General features: G+C 43.8%; 1 long non-coding RNA gene across 1 annotated transcript in view; it reads left to right on the forward strand.

Moving 5' to 3' along the window:
• The window catches only part of LOC128910580 (uncharacterized), a 59292-nt gene that overhangs the window by 24846 nt on the left and 8868 nt on the right, over nucleotides 1-25578 (forward strand). Inside the window, exons 2-3 of the long non-coding RNA XR_008466774.1 lie at nucleotides 18017-18118; nucleotides 18197-18537. This is a non-coding gene — a long non-coding RNA (uncharacterized LOC128910580). The remainder of the gene's footprint in view (nucleotides 1-18016; nucleotides 18119-18196; nucleotides 18538-25578) is intronic.

Raw genomic sequence — 25578 nt, forward strand, 5'->3', positions numbered from 1 at the left:
CTGGTGGCCTTGCTAGAGAGAGTAATGTACTTTGGTGTTGCACGAATGAAGATTTTTAGCCCAGTATCAGGTAATTGTGTGAAATGTAGTGCTCTGAGAGAAAAGAAAAGTTATGCAAAAAGGCCCTTTTTGGGGGGACCTATTTCAGGTTGAACTCTCTGAATATTTTGGTTCCAAAATTCCATCAACTAGACAGTGGCAAAGACTGTGAAGGAATCTAAGGGCACATCTCCACCTTCAGGTGCAAACAGATCTCTATGAAATGCTGGTTTGGTGTCTGGCTTTCCAGACCACACCTAGTGCAATGGAACTAGAACTCTGCATCTACCTATCGGATGCATTGTAGGTATCCTGGTTGTCCACACCCCCAGATGTAATCACCAGCAATATCCAGTGTAAACTGCTAGTGAAGACACTGCTAAACAAATGTAATAGGGTAACCCACTAATAAAGCTCTGGCATTCGCAGAACTGTATAACCTCAGTGCCAGGGAAGTTTATGGAGCAGATCATCTTGAGTGCCATCACATGGCACCCATGGGACAACCAGGGGATCGGGCCCAGTCAGCATGAGTTTATGAAAGGCAGGTTCTGCTTGATTAACTTGATCTCCCTCTATGACAAGTGACCTGCTTAGGGATAAGGGAGAGGCTGTGGATTGTCTACCTAGACTGTAGTAAAGCCTTTGACACCATTTCCCACAGCGTTCTCCTGGAGAAACTGTCTGCTCATGGCTTGGATGGGTGTATTCTTCACTGGGCGAAAAACTGGCTGGATGGCGGGGCCCAAAGAGTTGCTGAGAATGGAGTTAAATCCAGATGGTGGCCGGTCACAAATTGTGTTTCCCAGGGCTCAGTACTGGGTCCAGTTCTGCTTAATACCTTTATCAATGACCTGGATGAGGGGATTGAATGCACCCTCAGTAAGTTTGCAGAGGACACTAAGTTGGGCAGGAATGTTGATCTACTTGAGGGGAGGAAGGATCTACAGAGGGATCTGGACAGGCTGGATCAATGGGCTGAGACCAGTGGTATGAGGTTCAACAAGGCCAAGTGCCAGGTCCCACACCCAGGTCACAAAAACCCCATGCAACGCTACAGGCTTGGGGAAGAGTGGCTGGAAAGCTGCCTGGCGGAAAAGGACCTGGGGATGTTGGTCCACAGCTGGATGAATACGAGCCAGCAGTGTGCCCAGGTGTCCAAGAAGGCCAATAGCATCCTGGCTTGTATCAGAAATTGTGTGGCCAGCAGGACTAGGGAGGTGATCGTGCCCCCTACTTGGCACTGGTGAGGCTGCACCTCAAATACTGTGTTCAGTTTTGGGCCTCTCATGACAAGGCAAACACTGAGGGGCTGGAGCAAGTCCAGAGAAGAGCAACGAAGCTGGCGAGGGGTCTAGAACACAAATTTTACTAAACAAACTGAGTTTGTTTAGTCTGGAGAAAAGGAGGCTGAGGGGTGACCTTACTGCTCTCTACAACTACCTGAAAGGAGGTTGTAGTGAGGTGGGGGTTGGTCTCTTCTCCCAGGTAATAGGCAATAGGGCAAGAGGAAATGGCCTCGAGTTGTGCCAGGGGAAGTTTAGATTAGATATTAGGAAAAAATTCTTCACCGAAAGGGTTGTCAAGCATTGGAACAGGCTCCCCAGGAAAGTGGTTGAGTCACCATCCCTGGAGGCATTTAAAAGACATGTAGATGTGGTGCTTAGGGATATGGTTTAGAGGTGGACTTGGCAGTGCTCTGTTAATAGTTGGACGATGATCTTAAGGGTCTTTTCCAACCTAAATGAATCTATGATTCTATCTGCTGTGCACTGAGATCAGGCTGAGGCTTCAAGGTAATGCTTCAAATGAGGGCAGCGAGTATTTAGCACCTTCCCTTGCCGAGGCCCTCACTGCTGATCCTTGAATATCTTTTCTACCCAGCCGAGTCAGCTTGTGCTTGGGAGAGATTTAATATCAAACGCAGTGTGAAATTCAATCTCTCCTGTTAGACGAGCTCTGACAATGGAGCTGCCATGTGCTTGGTGGGTCATGTCAGCATTAATTTACTGCCCCTGGGTGCTGTAGAAATGTCTCAAGACTGTCACACTCCCACACTGCTGAGCTCTTGGCTTGTGCACAGTGACCAGGCAGAAGGTAATCACAGAGATGGGGCCTTTAAGAGGGGAAAAAAAGCATTCAAAAGCAGCCACAGACACCGTCCAGTATTATTAAACCTGTTTAAATTTGTGTGGACTGGAACATTACTGACAACACAGAAAGCCACCAAATGACAAAAAAAAAAACAGAGCTGGTGAAAGAGGAATGCATGGGACATTGAAGGAAAAGAGGGGGGAGGGAGGAAGGATTAATCTTTAATTTATAATGGGGGAGACTGAGAGTTAAAAAAGTGACAGATCACTGCCCCCTCAAGTGTCAAATCCACTTAGACTGCAACAGAGGAGGTTAACTTCTTTTGCCACACATAAAGCATACACAAAACTTCAATGTTTTCTGGTGGGAATAATAATAATAAAGGGAAATAATCAATAGCACCTTTCAGCTGAGCCAGCTTCAATGTCTTTCTCATGCCCTAACCCAGGCGTTATTGCTGCTGTTTGATTCAGGCTGCGCTTCCCACAGTGAACAGAGTTACAGCACATATGAGGTTAATTCCGCAATTTCAGCTCCATTTCCCACTGAACATTTTTTCCATGTATTTCAAACAGTGCAAGCAAAGAGACATTTTTTCACTTATAGAAACCGAGCATAAAGAAATCAGAAGTGAAATAGCAGGACACCCTCATTAAAGATGAAATACCGGTACTGCATGGTACAGTTTAGCAGGCAGACTGCGCAGAGTTAAACTCTCTTAGACTGTGTAAGCTCAAGGGCCCAAGCGGATTTGCCCGTCCCCACACTGTCCCACTCTGCAATTCAGAGATACCTTGTTTTGTGCTCAGTTCTTTGGCATTGCATGAAAGTCCATGTACTTCTTTATCTCAGATTAGTGGTCTGAATGGGAAGTCAGGTTTAAATAGTTTAAAGACAGAGGAAATCTTTCTTTCTAAATAAATACCACAAAGGCCAAATACTCATTAAAATACTGTTTGTGTAGGAAAGAAGCCAGTAAAATCATGCATAAAGGTGATGAGCCACTCTGTAAGCTTATTGAGTTTTCTGACCTAGACCCCTCCGATGTAGCCGGGGGAGGCTTCCTTAGCAACAGCCAGCAGGACCTTCTTCAGCAACATTAGTTTATGGAGAGAAACTATGGGTTTTGTGATAGATGGGTCTGCCAGAAATCCAGCTTTCATTGTCTGCTATTGGTCAAGACAGTGAAGCTTAGCTCAAAGGGGATCTGGTTGGTACATTGTGAGGGTTCATCTCTCCTCTGTTCCCAGGACTCGGATGCAAAATATGTAGGTGGCCCCTTGGACACAGATTCTTTGTCGTCTCCCTGAGAAAAATACATTATCCTCAGAACTAAAGGTTCTCTCTGGCCATGTCAATTTTTTGGTCCCTTGTTACGCAAGGTCTGTGGAAGGCATGGTGTGTCTGAAAAGCAGCCATGCCTCTGACTCTCCAAGGATGCAGGATCTGAACCGCCTCAAGCAGAGCTGGGAATAGAATGCAGGACTCCCACAATCTCTTTTCCCTGCTGTTTCTCAAGTAAAAATGCAATGTTACTCCCTCTGGAAATGAGAGGGACAGGTCCTGTAGAGAACAAGGGGAGTCACTACACCCTTGAGGAGCACGTGCTGCCGTGTCTCAGAGGAGTAGCAGTACTCTTCAGCTCACTGGTGGTAACTCTGTACTGCGAGGCGACTGAAGTTGAGTTTATCTGATTGTAAGCATATCTGATGTCTTCCCAAAATGTGCAATAAAGTGACTTTCCTAAGGTTGCAAGGAGAACCTGTGGCCCTAAGGGCTCCATTTTTGGGTGGAGTCTTACGTCAGCCTCTAGCTTGCTTGAAACCTCATCAAAAACTATGCAGAGCCCTGATCAGTCCTGGCATGAAGTTATATTGGTGCAGCCTCAAGTTGGAAATTATCTCACCACCCTTTATCCATCTAAGCATTTGCCCTTCAAGTTATAGTCATGTGCAGTCCTGCTATGGCCAGTAAAGACAGGCACCTCCAGATGGCAAATCACCCTATCCTAAGAGAAATATTTAAGCAGTTACCTGCCTTTCCCCGTGGACTACAGACAGACTGGATGACCGGTTCAGGCTAGATTGCTAAGGATGAATTAACTGAATCCCAGCTTAAGCCACAGAGTCTTAGTCTTCACAGAAAAGCTGCTTTGGCTAGGTGAAAACAGCATTTTCTCTAAGGCATGCATTCACTGTGCACTCACAGCTTCTCTCTGGGTAGCCCTGCAACATGCTTCTGGCTTCTTTGAGCTGGAACAACCTTTAGATGTAAAGGTTATATTCAAAGCTGCTTTCCAACTTTCCATTTCTGCCACAAACAGGGCTGTACAGTGGTGAGAGGGTGTACTTTTTGTTATGAGATAGCATTATTCTTGTTTTATGGGCTCCATTACTGGGGCAAAGGTTTATGGAAGAGGTGTGTCTATCCCTCATTTAGCACCCAGTACTGTCAGGCTTGGAAACGGTCTGATATTTATTATGAAAGTGTTCCCTGACCTCACAAATTACTGGGTAAAATCCTATAGTTCACGAAGAAAGTCATACTAAACAATCATAATGGTCCCTTCTGGCTGTTCAAGAACTTTTTCCTCCTTGCATTAGCTTTATGCCTGTTTGATCCCTCTAACTTTATGTAATTTCAAAGGAGAATTGGACCTTCTGAAACCATGCCTTTAAAGCTGTCTCTGAGACAGCTGTGGAAAAGCTCAGACTCACTTCTTCTGATGAGGGTTTACTCAGAGGATCAAGGTGCAATGTGTATAAATTCTTCCTGTAAAAGAGCAAAAAGTTACAGAAAAATTAACGTAAATCCTAAACTTAGCAGGGATCATTGTGCCTTGTGCTGTGTATAAAATCACTTCCTTACACAAGTGCAACAGCCCTCTGTTTTTCCACCAATCTTACACAGGCAGGTTTTTTTTTCCCCTACTTTTGTTGTTGCTGCTGTTCAAATCCCACCACCCCTATGTGGCACTTTCTAAGTGTGTAATTCTGTGTTGAATGGGAGGTGAAGTCATAACCCAGACCATGGAGAGGTGACTCACAAACAGCTCTGCATCTCTCCAAACACCTTCTTCCTCTCCCCTCCTGGCTTGCAGGGCATGGAAAGGTTTTGTCATGGAGGACATTCATGGGCAGGAAGGAAGAAAGGACTATGGGCCAGGAGCCATTGCAGCCACCTGCTTGGATGTTCACCTCAAAGCTCAACCAACTAACAACATCAATGTGCAGTGAACCAAGCTGAGCACATCTGCACGCAGAGTTCGCCCACTCTTTGGGGTTGGGGGCTACAAGACCTTTGCCTTGGCCGCATCTGACCCGGGAGCCTCAAACAACAGCAGCAATAGGATGGTGTCAGCGAGAGCTGAGCCAACATTGTGCTGGATGTGCTCTGTGCTGCATTACGTCTGAGACATGCCATTCTTCCCACATACATTGCTGTACCCACCCAATTATGAAAGAGGCCTTGGCTGCCTGCCCTGCTGCTCCAACATTTGCATCTTTATCCTGAATTAAACTCCAGTCCAAACTCTGTTAATATTCCTTTCCATTATTGCTGTTTGGAAGAAGAGGATGCTAATGGTTCAACACCCTGGAAAGACTCCTAGGCAAGTGTCAGCACAGCAAGAGAGAGGTGGGCTTGTTGTTCCTGGTTTAGTCTGGCTTGTGCAGGTTAGGACCAGCAATGAAAATGCTAAGACAGAGACATTAACTGATGGTAACAACCACACTACTAAGCCAGGCTCTCTGAAGATTTGTTTTCTGGCTACAGCCATGTGCTGATGTCCAGGTCATGCATTTTATGCAAAACTGGATTTTCTGAAGAGAAGGGTCACATCCAAGCAGGAGGAAGGAAAAGTTGATTGCGGGGGACTGCAATAGCAAAGGGGTCGAGTATCCTGGGTCGTCCCAGGGAAATGGCAAAGGGGTCCCTGTCCCTCCTGGGCAAAGGCAGGATGACTTGACCTGCTAAGGTTAAAAGAGCAGCCAAGTGTTTGTGTGTGCTGGTCACACCTTCCTTTTACCATGCAGATATTTTTCCTTCACGGCTGATTTCTTTGCAGTTGCCCTTATTGTCTTTGCATGCAGACTGTAACCTAACTCTGGGACCTGCATCAACATTCTTTCTCTCTGGGGGCCATTTACTTAGAGCACAGCAAGTTGCTGCATGAGAATACCAGAAAAATGGCCGATGTGAATGGACCATAGTACCCAGTGCCTTTACGGATGTGAATTCACATGGATCTACAGTGGATTTGTATTATTAAATGAAAGCGGTAAGGAAAAGACAAATGGAAATCAGAAAACCCTCTGTAAATGTTAATTCCTGTATGTGTTCAAAAATCAAGGGAAAGATGGCTGTTGTCAGCTGTTTGTATGCATTTATTCTAAATAGGGCAAAATATCACTGAAAATGTTGGTTCTTTGCATTTTTAACTGCGGAGGGGCTTGCTGTAAAACCAAGGTTAGATTGTGTATTTCTGGGACACCCTCACCTGGGATGTGTTGAATAGTGCTACTCATTACAGTATCTGCTGCTCACCATGGTCTAGGGTGCCAGGAGCCGGTGACCGAGGTGCATAAAATGGACATGGCCTTCTCTGAATATGCTTGGAAGCAAAATTTATTCAAAACTGAAGTAAAGTGTAGAGAAAGACCTATATGCCACCACCAGGGGCTGGTGAATGCCACATGAACAGAAGGTGAAGGGCCTTGCATGTCAAATGAGAACATCATGAATTTGTGAGAGCCTATTTGTATTAGCTAGGTGTGTTTGAGTTACGAGGTGCAGCATTTGGCTCTGGATCTAAAAGTAATTGTTTATTGTATATTTTATGACTGTTTACAAAAGCGGTTTGAAGAAAATAACGGAATACATAACACATTGTCTTTCCCCAGGTCTTTAGTCCATTAACTTTGTATTATTTTAAGTGGCTAGACTAGAGATTTAAGTTATTTTTATTTATATTAGAGATGCAACTAAGGATTCAGCTAAGCTCCAGGCTGCATTAAGAAAGTTGCTGTGTCAGGGTTTGAGGATGGGACAGGTGTTGTCTTGATCTGAAATACAAAAGGATCAGGACAGGTTGGTTAATCCTGCAATTAGAGCTTCTCACAAACCTTGTAAGAACAGGCCTCCCCTCCTGGTCCTGCTGAAAACCCCTTATACGGCCATGGTCAGTCTTTTAGGGTTAATGTTTTGAAGGTATTGGGGGGGTGGGGGAGGGAGAAGTATAGCCATTTTAGGTCTTAGCATTTAAGGAGACCTTGATCCCCTGGTAGATTTAAGTGCCATAATGTTGAGTTTAATTTTTAGATATTTTCTACCATATATAGTGTACCACTATGAAAAGACACTCAGGAGTTCGGCTAGGTCAGCCTGTTCCTCCTTCCCACGTCAGTTCAGGTAGCCCTATACAGCACTGCCTTGTACGGGGTAAACTTCATTAGTTCCCACGTGCTGAGATCTGCAGTATTCAGTTAGTCTTCCTAGTTCACTGTGGGAGATTCAGTCCAGGTCTGTAATGACTGAAAGATGTCTGATTGATGTTCAATGGCTTATTTGATAACCATTGCTACTGAAAGATCACTCGTGTTAGCAAAATCAAAAGGGAGAGACATTTGTGTTTAAGGAACAAAAGAGGGATGCAGAAATGGTGGATGCTGCTCCCAGCTGTCCTGCGGGCTTGCTGCATTATTGGGAGGGAGCCTGCTAATCTCTTGGTACATCAGTTCACCACTTAATAATAATCCTTCCTTCTTCCTACTCTTTGTGTTGTCTATTTAGCTTGTCAAGTCTCCAAGGCAGGAAACATCCTTGTGATGTGCCTTGGCTGGCGGCGTCACAAGGCCATTGTCAGGTGAGGAACTTCTGGGGACGTGTGCGTTGGAATAGTTCACGTACATGATAGCCAGAACCAGAACCTTTGTTGAGCAGAAAGAACAGATGTGCCACAGCTGGAATGGGCAGAAAGACTAAACTCATCATGCTGAGAAGAGCTGCCCTAAGGCAAGATGGGGGAATTGTTGGGGAGTTTGCCTTGCCAATGCTTACGCTCTACCTGTTCATAGAAGACTGTATACCATGCTCTGGGGCTGGCAAGCCAGAACTTATCTGCTTAAGAACAAATTCTGGTAGGGACTGGATGCCATTTCTATGCCTCAGGCTGCTGTAAACTATTCTTCTTCAGCGGCAATTCTCATAGGATCCAAATCCAAGGTAGCATTCTAGCTATCCTGAAATGTAGGATCCATTGCAAAATCTGCAGGCAACGGTGCTGGCAATTTAGGAGTTGCCTCTGGGCCTGGCATGTGCTTAAACTACTCATAGCTATCTGGGCTCCACAGCTTGATTTCCATCCTTGTTTGACTCATATTTCAAGGATTGTTTGCATTTTTATACCTCTGAGACTAGGTCCCGTGGGAATCCTTCCCAAAGTCTCTACGTTGACCTCCTGTACTTCCAGCATATAACCCCTTCTCTGAAGAGGTCATTTGATCCTCCACCATAAATACATGAAACAACACCTTATGCTATTATGGGGCTTTTCCTGAGTTTACTAGGTTCCCAGCACTTCTGAAGAGTTCGTTTTGACCATGAAAGGCTCCCAAGACGCCCTTACTTTGCTTGTAGGACTATATAAGGGTCACAGCACAAAATGCTTTGCCTATGCACAAGAGACTGACTGTGAGCAAGTTGATCTCGGTAACTAGTCAACTGGATTCTTTTGGTACTGCAAGATTCCTCCAGGCTGCCTGGCTAACACCAAGAGATATGTTGTATATCAGATCACTGGGCTATAGTGAGGTCAGAGGGAAGAGATCAGAGGAGAATTTTGAGGAAGCTTAATCAACTCTTCAGTAAATCATCAGGCAGTTAGTTACAGGTGTTAGCTTAGCCTCAGCAAGTTAATTAGCTCAACACTCATTATCTAAAAGATATCTAATCTAACCAAGTAGTCTATGGAGATGGATACCTCAGAGATGGGTAACAGGACTGGGTGAAGGTACTGCTATAGTTCTCTTCTGGCTCTGTGGGGAGGCCAAACTTCTACCTCAGGTGTTAATTTGTACATGACTGATATGAGTTCAGTCCCACCCTAACTATAGAGGGCAGGCTGTGAAAGCCATGCCTATGTATTCGCAGAAGAGTATCCGCGAATCAAAAAAATCATATATGCATAGGAATTCATAACTAGTACCCACCAAAGCTCATTTTAACTTATCTGAGGTTTCAAAATAAACAATACATCTACATGTGTGTACTCACACTAGTAACAAGACCTATAGTTTTTCTATAGGAACCCATAATGTCATGGACTCTTCAGGGGAAAGGTCAGTGCAAGTTGCTGGCAGTCTTAATTCATTACGCTTCTGGGTAGATATTACTTCCTGTGGCTATGGACCAGGACAGAGTTAGCAATACCCATAGATGCATAACTAATTTACAGATATTAAAGGCCTTTTTGCTTGTATGTGGTCCACTAGCTGTCTTTATGATGATATGTCTGGACATGTACCTGATATGCCTGGTTAACTATCAAAGAATGTATATGCCCCTGAAAATAACACACAGAAATTATGCTTCCACTGAAATGAGGTGGGTGTGCTGGCCAAAGTCAGAGTACTCCTCCTGTGCCTCTGATCTGTGCAACCTATGAAATATGTAAAAGAATATACCCTTACAATGCTGGAGTAATGGGCGGGTAAATTAACAAAATATTTGCAAAGACACATGGAAAATCCTCCAGGGTGGTGAAAGATGAGTCGCTGGGGTCGTCTGGAGCCAAATGTCCGTGCTGGCCCTTCCTGCTCTCTCCCTTCTCCACAGGCTGCTGGGCACGTACATCAGCCTCCGACTAGGGAGAAAGAGGAGGCTCAGGAAGGACTCTCCTCTTGGGCACCAGCCCCAGCCTTTCACGTGTTTCACTGCTCCGAAGCTTCAGGAGTTGAGTGGCTCTGGTGGGAAAGGACGGCTGCTCTGTGCTGCTTGGTGGGAAATGAACGGACGGGGCAACACCTCCCAGCTCCTTGGCTAAAACTAGGGTGTCTCATGCTCCTCTCTGATGTGGTTTGCACTTTACCAAAAATGCTGCAGCTGCTGGACCCAAAGAACAGAGAGCTCTAGATGTTAGGGCAAGAAAAACAGAATAGAGTCTTGCTGATTTGCAGTAATGTTGCTCCATCCTGGGTGTTATCCTGAGAAACTTAAATTCCTCAGTCCCTTAGGGCTTGTGGTGAAGTGAATGGCAAAGCCTCAATCACTTCAAGAGCAGCAAAATTGGGCTTTTATTCAGGTAGGTGGTTTTTTCCCCTCCCAGAAATGCTATGAGGCCATATCCTCTACTGTAATCAAACAGTACTTGTACTTGTCAATCACAGTTTCCCTGCCCCTGCTCCACTACACAAACCAACACACACATATACATGCACAGACTCCAAGTAAAAAAAAAAAGTACTTTCCCTGAAATCATTTTGGCCAGACTCCTTTTATTTAATAGGAAAGTTGTGATACAGTGCAACAATACATTGTGCATGCCAAAACAAGAAGAATGCCACTTTTGTGTAGGTAGGGAAATCGTTGTGATGTACAAAAGAGATACTGTTTTTCCATCACTCTGGCCAAACTTTACACTTAGCTTCTCATGTCGGGAGAGGGTGTGACAGTAGATAGGATATAGCCTTTGAAACTCCATCTCTGCAGAGAAAAGACAGATGGAATCCAGCTGGCGGATATCACACACGTTTTCTGTTCTCCTCGATATCACAGATCTGATAAACACGGAAGAATAACAAGTCTTTATAGAATGCAGATGAACCGAGGAACCTATCTGTATGTAAAAGAGAAGGGCCTCAGTTGGCTGAATACTTATTTCTGCTAAATGAAAGTTAACTCCCACGATCTCATAAAGCGAGAATCTACCTGTTTGAGGCACATATTTGATTATATACTATACGAATTTATTGACCCCCCATGGCTGTTGTTATCCTGATCTCATTTAACATCATGTCATTTCAGACTCATATTGATAGCAAGGAAAAGCAGTGCAGGGGGAGGATGTTCAGCGGGAGTTCGCCAGCTTGTGTGAATCTTTGTCTGGGAGAGCATGATTGGTAGTCTGAGATCATCCAAAGTCTGCACTCAGGCTTTTAAAATAAAATCTTAGAAACCTGGGAATAATGTGCTAAGACAAGTGTTGTCTAGTGATGGGAACCAGGAAATGGTAGCTGCGAATACCTGAGTGCGAATGACTCATCCAGTGACCTCCTTTGGCTTCGCTGTGTCCTCCTGTAACCTCCTCATCTTTCCTGCTTCAGACAGAGATGCAAGGCTTTGTTACCCAGAGGATTTTGTGATGCGATTTTGTGCTCCCCAGCAAAACTGCTGCAATTAATAAGAGAAGAGGCCTAAATTAGGATCTGTTGTTGCACGAGCTACTACTGTTGGTTTCACCTGTATAGATACCGGGTCACATTCTAATATGTTTTTGATTAATAGAGGATGAATTTTGATCTCCTTTTACCCATTAAGGCAGCACTGTCTTAATGGGAAGTGAACCCATGACAGAAGGTGGCATTACGTTTGTTTAGATTTCCTCCCTATCCAAAGAAGCTGATGTTGACATGAGTTCCACAAAGAAGGAGATTTTAAGTGTATATTAATTTTATTCACCCCTGTACTGGGGTGGTACTCACACATCTTTCTGTTTTCTCCTGTACAAATTGCAGAGAAGTGTTCCCTTCCCTCCCTGCTATTTCCTTATGGATGAAGGAGTTGGTGTCACACAGAGTAAATCCCAGAGGATGGACCCTCTATCAGTATTAAGAGAAGTCTGAACTGCATCTTAAATGTCAGCCCTGAGCTTGGCCCACTGCTTCCATTTCAATCTATTTATAACTTGTGAGGTCTTGGCCGTAAGTGTTTCTTTTATTTCTACTTAAAGGGAGGAGTGAAACCTATTTTCAAAAACTTTGGGACTCTTGAAGGTCACTGAAACACATAGAAGATCACAGGTTGTTACAGAAATGTAGATTATTGGACCTTAAACTCCTGTCTCCAACAGTGGCTACATCTGCTGCTCCAGAGCATGTTGCAATCTTCTCTTACCCCTACATCCTATGGAGCCACTCTGCTTTTGGCTGCTGGATTTTAAACCAAGAAAATAAACCCACAGTAGTGAGATACCTAAAACCAGAGGGACTTTTAAGAAGATTAACCCAAAGCCAATTGTACTGAGTAGGCAAAATCTACTCATAACTTTCACCGAAGGACTTTACTTACTCCTCATGTATTTTTTACCTCAGCCCTTCAAACTGAAATTCTAGTTTTGTACAACCCTAGCTCCTGCACCTGCAGGGAGGTACTTATATCAATGTCCATTCTGAAGCATGTTAGTAGTCTTAGTGAAGTCAAAATTTTGCTTGAAGTTAAGCATACGATGTATCTTGACCCTAAGCCTAAGTCCCCAGTGTCTTCGCCTCCTGTGCACTGTACTGCACACTGGAAACACCTCCCCAGTTCCAGCTCTGGTTTTCCTATTCAGAGTAGCAAGCATCTGCTGTATTTTCCACCTGAAGTCTGAAAAACACAGATCAGGGAAGAACTGCTTCTCCCTTGAAGAGCAAACAACTTTTTGCAGATGATAGGTTTCATCTGTCTGATAACAAGATAACCACAGAAGCAGAAATTGAATTAGAAATGCATTTTTAGGGGGAATTGTTTCCTGTATCCTTTAAATTTTGTTTTGTGTTTCCTGAAGTTGGTATAGTGAGTTTCCTAACTTTATTTTCCTATTTTCAGCCAATAAAAATCACGTTGGTTATAGCATTAGTAGATAATACAATATACTAAGGGCTTTGGGAATATTTTGGAGCTGTGGATGCTTTCATTGTTTTCCTATTAAGTTTTCAAGTGTCCTTGGTCTATCTGCCCTCTTACTTTTACTTTCACCCAAGTTTAATTTAGATTTAAAAGGTTCTGGGAAAGAAAAGGGCAAAAAAACTTCCCCACTAATAACGTCTCTTAATGCATGGAATGGTTTTCCAGCAACACATGCTCTATAGAGAATTTTCTGGTTTATTGCTTTAAATAGATGTGTATCATTTGGGAAGCCTGAATTCTACATGTCCTTTCTGTATAAGCACACAGTATGGAAAAAAGGAAATCCTAACCTATGCCTGTAAGAAGAGAATTTGGCATCTAAGAATAACAAAGACTGAGTGGTGACAAGTTTTGCAGTAGTCATATACAACAGATAAGCTCTTCTTATGCAATGGACTAGAGGTTTATCAGTTCCTAAACTAGCTGATTTGGGAACTTTATTAGATTATGTTTCATAAAGTACCAGGTCAAGTACTGACACTTTCAACTTGAAATCACAAATGCCACACTGCTGCAGCCAATGGTTGTGCTGTTTCCCTGAGGAAACAAGGGGTTGAAATTTTGCTTTCCAGCCTGCTTTCTTTGGGATTCAGTTTTTGCACTAGCAGCTGTTACACGGATTAGGTATCTTCCGAGAAACCTGTCCGGCAGTCTGAATTTTGTCCCAGACTCAAAACTGCTGTGAACATGCACCCCTTGGCACAACCTGTTAACAGCAAAGAGATCAGAAAGTGCAGCAGGATGAAAATAAAACACACCGAAGCTCTGAGTAGCCGCAAACAAAAAAAAGCGTTATCTTGTTCTCGTGCAGCACACAAGGTTGTAGACTTACCATTCGTGTCACCTTGAACTATAATAGCTGTTGACAGTGAAAATAACAGGCTCTACCAACAACAGATGAGAAAGAAAACCAAGGAAATGAGTGAAAACAAGGGAACATCACCTCCTACATTTCTTCCCTACATTCTTCCCCTCTCTGTAGGCATTGTGTCCTTCCATTGGGGGTGGATAGCTTCTACACTGTCCTTTGGTTTGGTCCCAGATGAGATGTGTTGGGCTGAACCACACGCTCCGCAAACTGGAGTTGATCCTTTGGGTCCCTGAGCTGGTGGAGGCTGAGAACAGTTGTGTGAGATGTGCAAGCTGGGAATGCGCTGTTAGCAAAGTTTAACGGTAACCAGTATTTCTGCTCCTTGAACAAGGTGGAAAACATGAGCCTTATGAAAAACGGCTCTTAAGGTTTGGCTGAAGAAAATAGGAGCATTTACCCTACTTTGCTTCACCAGGACTGTTAAATAGCCCTCAAATCTTTGTGTCACTTTTCTCTGGGTGCCTTTCACTGGGCTTAATAGCACTACGTAACTTACAAGCATGAAATCACTATTTATTGCCAAAACACGCAGTAATGGATTGGGACTAATTCGCTAGTAGGCTAAACCTTCATAACATTTACCACGTACTGTTGCACTGCATTCCCCCCAGTGAGTGTCTGCTGGAAAGGCAGATGTCAGTCACTTGCCCTTTTGCTCTTTGGGACAGGTTAAACCTTGATCTTGATGAGCTCCTGCTTCTTCTGCCTTTCTGCCCTTTCTCTTAAGGTTTTACATCTTCTGATGTTTCTGGCTTTTTCTCTGAAGGTTTGATGACGTCACATCTTTGTTTTTAACAGTGGCTAATCAGTATTGACTCATTTCTCACCGTTGTGTTCACACTTTGCACATGTTAGTGGTCTATATACTCACACAGACTAATGGGCTCTGCGTCACAGGTAAAGCAGAGGATTTTCTTGAAAGCTATAGATCTGAGCTATTTTCTTGACAGAGTAAGAGGCCTTAGACTCTACAGACACAAACCACAGTCTATCACTTCAACCTAGATAATATCCATGTGGGAAGATGGGTCCTTTTAATGCCCTAGCCACTTACACATGTACTTTATAGACAAAAATGCAACATATTATACGGTTCCTACATTTTTTCACCTTCATGTACCTTCCCAAGTATTTTCCCAACTATGTACTTCATATCATTCCAATGCCACCCATCCGGTGGCCACCAGGCCCACAAGAAAACACTGCTCATGTAATATCAGTGTTATATTGTCAAGTAAATGGGAAAAGGACAAAATCTGCAGTCGTGGGACTTTCTTCTTATGAAAAAGAGACCACAATATATTCTGTGCCCCAGACTGAGAAACCTCATTGCAACACTGGCTTGTTAAACCAGGACTGAAGTCCCACATAATCACTATCTGGTAGCAGATCTTCTATTGGTATTCCCATCTAATGTAAGGCAGCTCCTTGTAGCAATACCTAACAGAAGCAAGTTTCAAATGGTAACACTCAAAATACGAATGAGAACAGAGTTTGGCATCAGCACTGTCAATTCTCTTGCTTTGGCTACATGTTCCCCACTGCACCTGGAAGAAGAGTAAAGGATATCGCTTGCTGACTTCCTTCACTCTCACCCTCTCAGTTTTCTTTATGAAAAAGGGGGGGGCGGGGCAGAAATATAGGCACGAGGTGAAAGAAAAACATCCCCAGGATTCAGCAGGTAACTTGTCAACCCGACTGCTTTTCCAGACACATGAAAAAATGGTCTGTGAAGTGGAGAGGAAGAAAACACAGATAGTGAAGGGCTCTTTAATCTAGCAGAAAAGAAGCCTCACAGGGAACAAATTAAAGCCAGACTCACTCATATGAAAAATAAGTTAGCAGCAAAGATGATTAACCATTGGAAGACAGTACAGAGGGAAGTTGTAAAATTATTCCCTATGTCCTGGTGTCTTCAAATCAAGACGGTATTCTATCCTGTAAAATATGCTTTGATCAAAGAAATTCTTGGACTTGACACAGAGGAGGTCAGACTAGATAAGGTGATCATGCCTCTGACCTTAAAACTCTACAAATATGTACCTTCAGAGAGAAAGGCCAGACTGTGGTTGCAGTCTGGCACAGGGACACCAGAAATTTTGGTTCAAGGCCTGGCTCTGTTACATATTTCCAGAATAACCACAAGCAAGTTGTGTAGTTTATCTGTGCCTCTGTTCACCATCTGTAAAGTCTGGAGAATAATCCTTCTCCTGTTCAGCTTGTTAGCTATTCGGGGTATGGAAAGCGACTTATTAGGTGTGGGTACAGACCTTTCCTAAGGTCTGCAAAGGAAGGTCTGTAAGCATCATTGCAAAGCACATGTATCCATAAGGAAACCTTGATGATACAGAAGGAAAATATATTGGTGGAGAGGTAAGGAAATGCATTGCTTTCATCAGTAGCCTCCTGAGTGCAGTTAAAAGACAGCACATCAGAGCGTGGGGATGGTCACTCAGCCAGAGAATTATGATTTCATCTCAGGATGCTTCTGGATACAAATAGCATCCAAGGCCTCCTCATGGGGGAGACTCTCACTTCCTCCAGTGGCGTTTGCAACATTGCACTCATTTATGTTCTCAACAACAATAATCAAATGACCAGTGTCTGTCTCTCTGCATGCACAATGAAGATTTGTGCTCTCTTTCCTTAGCTAAGAAACTTTGTGAGCTTCTGCCAAGAAGTGAAAGATCATTTTGAATGGCTGGAACAAATTCAAACCATGTTCCAGAGAACGGGAAGGCTCGTAGGCTTGTCCACTGCCCAGCTGCTCCTCCCTTCCTTACATCTTCATTGTGTCTATCAGTCTACATCGCTGCTGGAGCTAAATTAGCTGACTGCTCCACCTGGTAGCTGGACACGCTTCTAGCTTTGCCCTTTGCATGTCACCAGGACTGAAATGTGAATAGCCTTTCACAGCATGTAGGAAGTAGGTTTTAGTAAATGAGCTGAGCATGAGCTGTGTTTCTACTCGGTCAGGGAGAAAAGGACTGTATCCCAGCTGGAATCTCAGAGCAACATCTGAATGAGTCCTTATGTGAGCTACTGTTACTTACGTCTGCTCCAGAGAGAATGGGAGCTTATGCAGCAGTCTGCTGCTATGTTTGCAAGTACACATAAGATGCTCTTTGCTCCCAAAGCTTCTGGTTCAGTCCCTGATGGTCGCTAACACGGACCTGCATATATAACATCATGTATATGCATATATATAAAACATGTCATGTATATAACATACATACCAGCAGCGCTTCACACACATAAGGGAAAGCACTGATTTTTTTATCTATGAAGATAACTACTTCAGCAGTGAGATACAGTCCTACTAAGGCATCTTCTTTAAAGAGAGAAAACAGAGCTAACAAAAGAAAGCAATAGCCACCAACACATAGATTTTCTAGGGCTACTCTAAGGGTTGCATGGAGAATAATAGGGATCATTGTTTCCAGTTCCCTGTTACTCCTAACCTGCAAGCGTGACCAGTGTCAGAATAAGGCACTGAAAGATATATGAAGGGTTGGAGAAGGAAAAGAAAAGACAGCTGTTGGGATGAGTGGAGGACCATATCAGAAATACAGTAAGACACAGCTCCACAGAGCGAAAAGATGCACTTGTGTTATCCTGCCAATCCCCCCTTGGCACAATGTCTCTGTATGTGATCCTCTTAGACTATCACTGGTTCTCTGTGATATGTGTCTATCTGGTTTCTCATGGCCACAATAAACCCTTCTACTGCACTAATCTCATTTAACAGTTCCACTGACTTGAAAAGAACCCGAGTAAAATTGCTGTGCAATTTCTGCTGGCATTATTATAGCTGTATCACTTGTCAGCTTTCATAAACAAGATAAATATAGTTAAACTTAAAGCATCAGATATGAAGAAATTTGGCATGTTATAGCAGTCCATCAGAAATATTTTTTGACAGGTGCCTTATAAAAAAGGAAACAAGAGGATGCCAAAAAAGATAATAACTGCAAGTTTTTCTTTTGCAAAATTCTTTTGCCCAAGGAGGCTGCAAAAACTTAATGTTCACTACCCTACCTTTTCAGCACCATTAGCCAATGCTGCCATCACTTTCAGATGTACAAGGATTGACTCTCTGAAACCAGTGAGTTTTGATATCAGTTTCAGTATCTTACAGAGCCTCTCATCTCCAAGTGCACCACTGGAATCCAGCTACCTGGAGGCTGAAGGATAAAAGGCAGAACAGCAGGAGGCATGCAAAGCTGGAAGGTAAGGGGGGGGTAAATGTTCCTGATAGGGCACAGGGAAAACCCCTACACACAATTGATTTCTAACATGTTTGCACAGCAAGAGGACATCCCATCTGAAGGGCCTGTGTGAAAGATCATCCCCCACTCTTCCCCACACAAGTTGTTGGTTTGTGCCTGCAGCTACTCTCTGCTCCAAAGACAAGAATCTCCCCTCCAGCACCTGCATGAAAAGACCAAGCCCAACGAACCTCCCCACACCCAGGAAGTACCCACGCTCCCTTATCACCTCCAGGGGAAAGTGGATGAAGAGGTAGAATGGGGGAAGGTAAGCTCTCAACCCCACACCGTGCTGACCAGGGAGGATGAACAGACACGGTGCACCAACGGGTGCTGCAGCATGAGACACGGGGAATTACATGCTCAAGGAGAGTCCATGGGGTAAGTCTGAGTTCCCCCCTTGCTGCTGAGTCCTGATCCCTCTCAGACTGCATGGAGGTCAGATCAATGACAAAAAACATGAGTTAGCTGTGCTGAGACCTGAGCCCATGGTAGGTGCTTCCTAACCTGAGGTCAGGACATCTTGAGGAAGAGAGTTAGAGTTCATGGGAGAGACTGCATTAGCTTCTAGCCAGAGAGGAAAAAAACAGCCCTAAAAATAACTGAATTAAAAAGGTCAGTGACAGAGGTCAAGACATTGATGCTCGGAAGGTAAAGTGGCTGGTTTCTACGCTTGTCTGAGTGCTATACAGTCAATAAAGAACTCCAGTAATGACACACAGCTCTTGTCTCTTGTGCAACTGTAAAATATAATGGGATAGATTTTCAGCATTAGGACAGTTTAGGACATTTATGATGTCACCTTATGTTTTTTTCAGCACACGTGGAAATACCGGACATCAAAGTCTTCACAGAGATGTGTGTGGGAAGAGGTGTTGAGATTTGAGGGTGACAGACTGGGCAGACAAATCAGGATGATATGATCAAATATGGAGCTCTTTGCCTTATGACACCTTGCTTTTGAGGAAATAAAATTCCCATCTCTCCACACTTCTGGAGAGAGAGTGTTTTAGAATTGCCCCTCCTATTGTGGTGAAGAGTGAAAAACATGCAGTATTTCTGGTGGAAGCTGATGGGAAAATGTTTTCCTGACTTAGACTGGGGTAAAGCAGCTGATTATGTTGTCTCCAAAACTTTCAATTTCCCTCAAAGAAATATAGATTCCCACTAGAGTTGTGTCTAAACTGTTTGGCACGTGTGAATTTGGGCCTCATTCTAGACTCATGCTGAAGGTCACATCTGGTTGGTCCACATGTAAATAGATATGTTCTCCTTCAAGACAGGAAGATGTAGTCAGTCAAGGGTGATGCCAGCTTCTTCTGGGCTACAGACTATGAAACCTGTGCACCTTTAACTCTGCAGGTCTTACCACATCGGCTCCAGACACGCTTTGGGCAAAGGAACATCTGCAGTCCCAAATGAGTCAGGACACATACAGTTCTGACACCCCAAATTATTTGATGCCCAGCAGCAATCAGGGAAACTAAGTGAGAAAGAAACTTCTAGCTGAAATGAGCTCACCACTCTTCTTATCACCTTGGTTATAGCAGGCTCCCTACTGACTCCCCACCAGATCTTCTGACTATGGTTTTAATGGGCGACGTATGTACGCAGAGAGAGTATTTTCCCAATGATTAGTTATGCTAATTTCTGGAAACACCAATAGATGATCTAGAAAAAATGCGTACTTGTACATTTGTGCATGAAGACAGCTATGACCTGTCGTATATCAGCCAGCCAGTATTGATCAGAATATTAATTTTTTAAGTTTATGTACTTTCTGAACATTTACAGCCTTCTTTCAGCTAACTAGAAGTCACTATCAATAATAGACAATAATCTATTTCATAGAAAATTTAGTTTTGGGAACACTGGCGAGTAAATAGCCTCAATCTGTCCATGTTTATGTAGAGCTTTACAAATCTTTAAGGACTATAAAAATGAAACTAACTAATTGAGCATGTGTCTTGGAAGGATAAGAAAACTCTCTCTCCTTCATCTGTGGCCATTGTAATAAGTCATATGCCAAACGCCTTGTCATTAAAGGAGAAAGGGAAAAAGGACTGGTATAATTCTCCTAGGAGAACAACCTTCGCTACTTTCTCGTACACCACCTCAGGTCTTAGCAATGATCTTATTAACATGACTGCTACTGTTGTTCAGAGCTGTCCTGGAGCCATGGAGAGCGAACTGGATTTAAACCAGTTCTGCTTTCCTCAGCCTCTGACCTCCCATGTGGATCACAGCTGGGCTGGACCTGAGCTGGCTCTGGTGGGACAGCTTCAGCTGCTGCTGAAGTTATTGCAATATCCGTGACAAACCAATTGTGTGTGTGAGAGAGAGAGACAGAGAATGTGAGTTGAGAAATGTTATATCAAAAATATAGCAAAAAGGACAAATAGAGGCTGGTGGTTAGGGAAATACTACAACATTAAGCCATGTCTCCCTTTGTTTCTCACCTCATGTTGTAGGAACCCTGGTAGTTGTTTTGTCTGTGGTTATCAGAACAGCTCCTGAGCTGCATAGGATCCTGCTCATTCTGGTTTTCACCACCTGCAGCAAGTGGACGTGAACCCACAGCGTCCTTTACTGCATTCCAGTCCAACCAAAACACAAGCGCTAATCATACGGTTACAAAGTCCTTCGGCTGCCTCAAATGGAAAGATTTATGTCCTCTAAGACTTGGCTAGCCCATTATTGCTCATTCATTGTGCTTGCCTACAAGTTATGATTACTCTTTCCATTTAATTTTTAAAGCAGCTGTAGCCTTGCTTCACTAAGCTCTAGGAAAACTGTAAAGGCACTGGCTGTTACTGTGAACTTATAATCTTTTGGCAAAAGCAGCATGTGCAAATGCAGTCTCCTCTCATTGCACGACAGTTCACAACATCCTGCTCTGACTTTTATGCAAGAACCACCTTTTTCTTCAAAGCAAGTGTACAGTTTAAATTTGCTTCAGTCAGAGGCCTGAGCCAGAGAAAAGAGTAAAATTTCCCAGACGAGGCATATGAACTCAGTGAACATGTCTGAATCACACATTATGGGTCTAGATGTGGTTTACTGCTATTCATAAAGCTCATTGCTGTTCTTATCCAGTGTTTCTCTTCTGTTTCATTTTTGCTGAGTGCTCATCATCTCGCTATCAGTAGTCTAGGTCCTGAGGGGAACTTTAATATTTCGATTCCTTAGATTTTAACCCAAATCAGATTATATTACTATGATACTGAATTTAGTGACTCAAGATGTTTTCCATTCCAGTTGTTTCTAACCAGAGTTTGTCCCTTGGAGCCCAGGTTATTCACCCAAAATGCAGGAGATTCTTGCATTCCTCTGAACCACCAATGATTTCCAGAAGGAATCAGAAGTGCTCGACAATGCCTTAGAAAACACAAGAATGCAGAGATGTTATTGCAAATCTGCATGATCTGGGTTCAGTTTCCTTTCCCAAACAGCTGCTTTAGACCCAGCAGTGAAAAAGTGCAAACCAAATCAGAGGGGAGCATCAGACACCAGGTTTTAGCCAAGGAGCTGGGAGGTGGTGCCCCACCATCCATTTTTTCCCCAGAAAGCAGCCCCAGCAGCCATCCTTTCCCACTGGGGCCACTGCCCGGTGGCCCCCTCTAAGCAAACGCCAAGCCAGGCAATTCTGCTGACCATGCCATGAACGAGCTGCACAGCAAGAGAGTCCTCTGCCAAGACGCCAGGATCTAATGCCATTTAATATTGCATGGGGATCACAACTTGCTTCTGTTGCAGCGGATGTTGCCCCGTGGCAGACCACCCTTCACTGGCTGCAAGGTGCCATAGGGTTCCCCAAAGCCCTCCCAGGTACCGAGGGCTGTGTCCTGCCCAAGTGCACGTGTGAAGCAGAGGAAACCCCATGGCAGACCCTGCCCTCGGCTGGAGTCTCCCCGCTGCCCCTCCGTTCCCACGTGAAGGAGCTGTGGAGCGGGTGACTCAGGCACTTGAGGGATCCCCGGCGCGGGTGAGTCAGTGCAGGGAATGGAGCAGCTGCAGCAGCTCCAACCCATGGCGCCCCTGGCAGAGTGGCCGCGGCGATGGAGGAGAAGGGCCTGGGTGCTGCAGCTAATGAATCATTCATGGTGGCTGGAGGACTGACGGCTCCACGAGCGAGGGAGTGCAAAAGTGGCCTAAATTCGTCATTCCTCCTCCATCACCCTCCAACGTGGTGCCAAATGCATAGTGACAGACACCATTCTCCTGCTTTATGCGTTTGTGGTCACAGCCTTTGAGGCCAGGAAAAGCTGTTACGGTCACCTAGCCTGACACCCTGCCTCACAGAGCCGGTAAAACTTTAACCAACATTTTCTGCGTCAAGCCTTAACTTGTGTTTTGTGCAGCAACATACCTTGCATGACCCACAGGATCCATAGCCATCGCCTGGGGGGTATTATAGATACCGAAAGTTCAGTTGGACCTAACAGGCTTCAACATTTCCCTTCTTACTTTCTGTTCTCAGTCCCTCACCGTGGGCAGCAAACCAACTGAAGAATAATTACAACAATTAACTTTTACCAGGTAATGGGGGGAAAAAAATCAGATGACGTTTGTGGTCAGTAATCTGGAGGTTATGGAGAAAAATCAGTGTACCCAATAAAAATTAAAGCACCATTCCTTTGTTTATCAAACAAATTAATAAGAGTTTTATGCATCAGAGAGTATGCACTATGACATAAACTGGAAAATTAAGTAAATTTAAATAGCTTGGCTCTGTCCACATAGCAGTGGTGAAGCATGTCTTTCATTCTTTATTACTTCTTACAAAGTATTAGCTTGGCAGAAAAATTTCCATTGAAATTCTTTTCAGAGATAGAAAACCTTTTTTTTTTTTTTTTGGTCAAAATTATTTCCTCATGACAACTGCATACTTTCTGGAGAAAAAAATCACCTTTGTGTGAAAAATTAACCTATTGGAGATGTAAGTTAGAATCATAGAACCATAGAATTGTTAGGGTTGGAAGGGACCTTAAAGATCATCTAGTTCCAACCCCCCTGCCATGGACAGGGACACCTCCCACTAGACCAGGTTGTTCAGAGCCCCATCCAGCCTGGCCTTGAACACTTCCAGGGATGGGGCTTCCACCACCTCTCTGGGCAACCTAATGCTAATACTTTGAAACCTGTGAGTCCAAAAGTAAGCCTCTAGATGGAAAAATGGAAAACAACCTAAATCAAGGGGTTAACAATTTATCTCAAATGTATGTATTTGTTTATTAAAAAGACACTGTGTATTAAGTCTGTAGATAAGAAGGCATAAACCAGATGATCTTTCAAAATGCCGAGCACTCCCAGTGCTTGGTTAGATAAACTGAAGCCGTAGGTCCTCCAGACCTGTGAAATTAATTCATTTCTGCATAACTACTTAACTTCAGGTTCGGAAACTTTTAAGATTGGTAGGGTTTCAAATATTTAGCTGAGAGAAAAAAAAAGGTATCATGGGAGCAAACAAGGCCCAAGACTTGGCTATAGCTTGGCGAGTCCAAGATGCTGTGTGTGGCAGACCCTTATGTCATGGTCCCATGCCCGCTGGCATGGCAGTCTTGTTGGGACACAGAGCACCCAAGCCCCAATTAGGTAGGGCTTTGGTGACTTTCAGACTTTGCCTTGTCTGGGCTGTCTCCAGACAAAATTCACTTGCTGCACTGACAGTGGATCAGGAATAGCTTCAGAAGACATAATCCAAGTACCAGAGCAAGTCCCCAAAGGCAGCAAATCAGAAGGACTGCCTATTAGCAAGTTATAAGCTCTCCACCGCCATTCGAGAGAAGCCACATGGGTGAAGGGTGTGAAGGAGGCAGAGCATGTCATGCTTGCAGCTGGTGAAGAGACATATTGATGTCATCACATAGACTTAATATTGTTGCTGTCCAAGAAACCCAAAACTTTTTAGTGTTTCTGCAAACTATTCTTCAGTATATGCTGTCCTCTCTCTATGACATCATTATGCTTCCTCAGTGAGAAATTATTACTGAAAAAATTAAATTCTAAGAGATAATTTTGCCTCTGGGTTGTCTATATCCTGGGCATTAATCCTCTAAAACTGCTCTGAACATACTAATTGACAATGCATCATGAAAAATAAAGGACACTATATACTTATCTATTTATTTCCATCTTTTAGATTATAACATTGTGATAACGGCTTCAGCAGAAGATGTTTCCTAAGTGTCAGGCAGAGGTTAATGGCTTTGACTTTGCCTCTGGTCATACAAGCTCCTCCCAGCTAGTCATTAATTCCCAAGAAATATCCCCTTTCTTGGGTGTTGTTGGTTTAAGTCTCCTTTTAATTCCATGCCAGCCACTGGGAGTGGTGCCTCTTGTATTATGAAGACAATCTCTTGAGTAATAGCTTTATGCACTCTCACTTTATTTGGTACTTGTATCTTGTACCAAAAGTCAGAGAGTGGATTTCCCATGACAATAATTTGATAGCGAATGTGGCTGTAAGGGAAATAGAAGAAAGGTGGGAACCCAAAGCTGCTACACCATGAGAAGGTACGTCCAGAAGCTGAAACAGGGGGTGGAGATTGCAAACACAGTTAGGAGCATAGACTTTTCGTGCTGTTCCCCAGTCCCTCCTGGAGCTTGTTGCACATAGTTGGTTTGTCCACATAGCACAAGGCAGTGCTGTTGAGTCAACTAAGGTGTAGGCGTGCCTCTTGGGTCCAGTGGCTAAGGGATTAGGCAGGGAGAAGGTTTCAGCTCTGCAGTTATTCTGCTAGCTCACTTGGGGTAACTTGTTTAGGCATATTCCTTGTCTTCGCCCAATTTACAGCCTAATGCAAAATCTGATCAGGCAGAATAACTTCCAGAATGATGGTGTGTTTGACAGTCAGATGTGCTGATCCAATGATACAGAAGAACGGGAGGTCATTGTTCAGCCGGTGCATTAGAGCACAAGTCTGAAGAAGCTGAAGTACATGGTGCTTTCAGATATCTGTTGGATACAGCATGCAGTATGCTATGCAGAGAATTAGAGCAAGGAGCATTTATTATCACTGGTATGTCTTTATTTCCTGGGCTACAGGTTCTGTTGTTGATGATGATGATTATGTATCAAATGGAAGTTGTATCCTCATTCAGATTCCCATTTTAAACAACTTTCTATGGAGCTTTTCTCCATCCACCCATTCCCAAAGGCAGTAATTAGTATCTTGTAAAAGCAAGTGGGATTTACAAAGGATTACCTTGCTGTGTAATGCTGATGCACTACTGCTTCAGGAGTTGAACAGTGTCTGTGCAATGATGGTCAGACCAAGGTGACTTGTAAATGACGTACACTTCGTAACTAAATGTGTGATGAAAGCACAATGGAGCACTTTGCGTGTCTTTCTGTGTCCTCTGATCACAGCCCTCAGAGCCATTTTGTCAGCTCTGACAACCAGATGGGAAAGGATGCCT

The sequence above is a fragment of the Rissa tridactyla genome, chromosome 5 (assembly GCF_028500815.1).
Source record: "Rissa tridactyla isolate bRisTri1 chromosome 5, bRisTri1.patW.cur.20221130, whole genome shotgun sequence".
NCBI classification, from domain to species: Eukaryota; Metazoa; Chordata; class Aves; order Charadriiformes; family Laridae; genus Rissa; species Rissa tridactyla.